The 2,742-nt window shown below is 44.9% G+C and overlaps 1 non-coding gene across 1 annotated transcript; it reads right to left on the minus strand.

Moving 5' to 3' along the window:
• Positions 1–286: 286 nt before the first annotated feature.
• Positions 287–478, minus strand: LOC144510948 (U2 spliceosomal RNA). The gene has a single exon (XR_013500715.1). It is a non-coding gene; the product is annotated as a U2 spliceosomal RNA (small nuclear RNA).
• Between the last annotated feature and the right edge of the window lie 2,264 nt (positions 479–2,742).

Here is a 2,742-nt window from a genome sequence, read left to right on the forward strand (position 1 = left end):
TGCCTGCAGGCAACTTGGGCTATATTGGCAGCCGTACAGCCATAGAACCATATAATCCCCACAGTGCAGAAGAAGGCCATTTGGCCCACCAAGTCTGCACCGACTCTCTGAAAGGGCATTTTACCCAAGCCCACCCACCTCGCCTTATCCCTGTAACCCCGTGCATTTTTTTTTGTTTATATCCAATTCAATCCAATGAAAGTCCAATTCAAAGTCTCAGCAAGTGAGACATTCCTGATCCAAGCTGATCAGACAGGCTCACCATTTCCTGTCTTGGGCTTGATCTACATGATCCAAGCTGATTGGAGCAGGCATTGCACCTTCTCCAAGGCTTGATCTCATTTGCATCTTAGCCAAAGGGCCCAGATGACGCTTTAAAAAATTGCTTCAAATGAAGCCTCAGTGTAACCTCATGACTTCAAACAAGCGCAGGATGCCAAAACTACACTTGATCTTAGCCAAAAGGCCAAGAAGCATTTACCATGACTAATCCACCTAACCTATCCATCCTTGAACACTAAGGGCAATATAGAATCATAGAAACCCTGCAGTGCAGAAAGAGGCCATTTGGCCCATTGAGTCTGCACCGACCACAATTTAGCATGGCTAATCCACCGAATCATGATGTGGAGATGCCGGCGTTGGACTGGGGTAAACACAGTAAGAAGTTTAACAACACCAGGTTAAAGTCCAACAGGTTTATTTGGTAGCAAAAGCCACACAACTTCAGCATCCGAAAGCTTGTGTGGCTTTTGCTACCAAATAAACCTGTTGGACTTTAACCTGGTGTTGTTAAACTTCTTACTGTGTAATCCACCTAACCCATACATCTTTGTCAGTGTCATGTCCTGCTTCCCTATCTGCACTGTACTTCTATCCTTTGATGAAAGTGTGAAGTTATCAAAAGGGCAGCTGTCCTCTCACCCACTCTTTGCCCAGGCACTTTCTCAAATCCCCATCTGCCCACCCTTCACTAACACTCAACTTAATTAATGCAAGGCATGCCTTTCCCTCCCAGTCAGAAGCCTATACAGCCTATACAGCCCGCAGCCTATACAGGCTTGTTCCATAGCTAAAACTTTCCACTTCTGGCAACATGCTCAGATACCTCTGCTCCTCTGCAGTGAAATCACAGCTTCCCTGTAATGTGGTGACTAGAACTCCACGTAGTGCTCAAGCTGTGGTTCAACTAGTATTGTGTACATTTCTAGCATAACCTCACTGCTCTTATACTCTTTGCCTCGGCTAATGAAGGAAAGCCTTGCTACCACCTTACTGACCAGTCCTCTGCCTTGTTAAGGTTAAAGTTTATTTATTAGTCACAATTAAGGCTTACATTAACACTGCAATGAAGTTACTATGAATTTCCCCTAGTCGCCACAGTCCGGCGCCTGTTCGGGTCAATGCACCTAACCTGCACGTCTTTCAGATTATGGGAGGAAACCGGAGCACTCGGAGGAAACCCATGCAGACACGGGGAGAACGTACAAACTCCACACAGACAGTGGCCCAAGCTGGAAATTGAACCCAGGTCCCTGGCGCTGTGAAGCAGCAGTGCTAACTACTGTGCTACTGTTCCTCCACACTATCCAGTATATTCCCATTTATTGTGCATTCCCTTGCCTTGCTGCACCTCTCAAAATGTATTACCTCACACTTGCCATGATTAAATTCAGCTTGCCATTTCTCTGCCTAACTGACCATCCATTTATATCTTCCTGCAGTCAGAAGCGTTCCTCTCCACTATCAACCAGGCCACCATTTTTTGTGTCATCCACAGACTTCTTTGCTTGAATATATTTGAATGTCAATTACGTTTGAATGTAAATCATTCATATTAAGTACAAAGAGCTTAGAACCAAGTACTAACACCTGCAGAATGCCTTCCAGTCCCAAAAACACCCCTCAACCATTTCCCTTTGCTTCCTAATGCTGAGCCAGTTTTGGATCCAATTCGCCACTCTCCCATGGATCCCTAGGCTTTTTCTTTTGACCAACCTGCCATGTGGGACCTTGTCAAAGATGCCCTCATCAATCCTACTCTTCAAACAATGCAATCGAAATGGTCAGGCATGACTTTCCCTTTACAAATCCATGAAGAATGGCTATTTGAGTCAAGTACAAAGGAAAAGTTTATATCCTAGCTTGAGAAAGGCAGCTTCAAGAAATACAGAAACAAAATGGGGGACAAAATCATTGGATTGTTAAGCAACATTAATCTCCCAGTCATTTAACTTGGCAATTATATTTAGGGTAAATTTTGTTCCGCATGTTCAGAAGCCAATGCACAGGAAATGTAAGTAGAAGGTTCAAGTCTATAACATGGCCCTAAATATAGAATCATAGAATCCCTATAGTGCAGAAGGAGGCCATTTGGTCCATCGAATCTGCACTGACAACAATCCCACCCAGGCTCTATCCCCATGTATTTACCCTGCTAGTCCCCCCTGACACTAAGGAGAAATTTAGCATGGCCAATCAACTTAACCAACATATCTTTGTGGGAGGAAACTGGAGCACTTGGAGGAAGCTCACACAGGCACAGGTAGAACATGCAAACTCCACACAGAGACCCAAGGCCAGAATTGAACCCAGGTCCCTGGAGCTGTGAGGCAGCAGTGCTAACCACTGTGCAACTGTGCCACCCTGTCCAGGTTGCCTCTGAACATGGTTTTCCTGCTGTAACCACAGCTTCTTTACAGTTTGGCTGGTACGAAATTGCAATTTCAGTTTGACCTTTAT

This window comes from Mustelus asterias, chromosome 23, assembly GCF_964213995.1.
Source record: "Mustelus asterias chromosome 23, sMusAst1.hap1.1, whole genome shotgun sequence".
Taxonomy (NCBI): domain Eukaryota; kingdom Metazoa; phylum Chordata; class Chondrichthyes; order Carcharhiniformes; family Triakidae; genus Mustelus; species Mustelus asterias.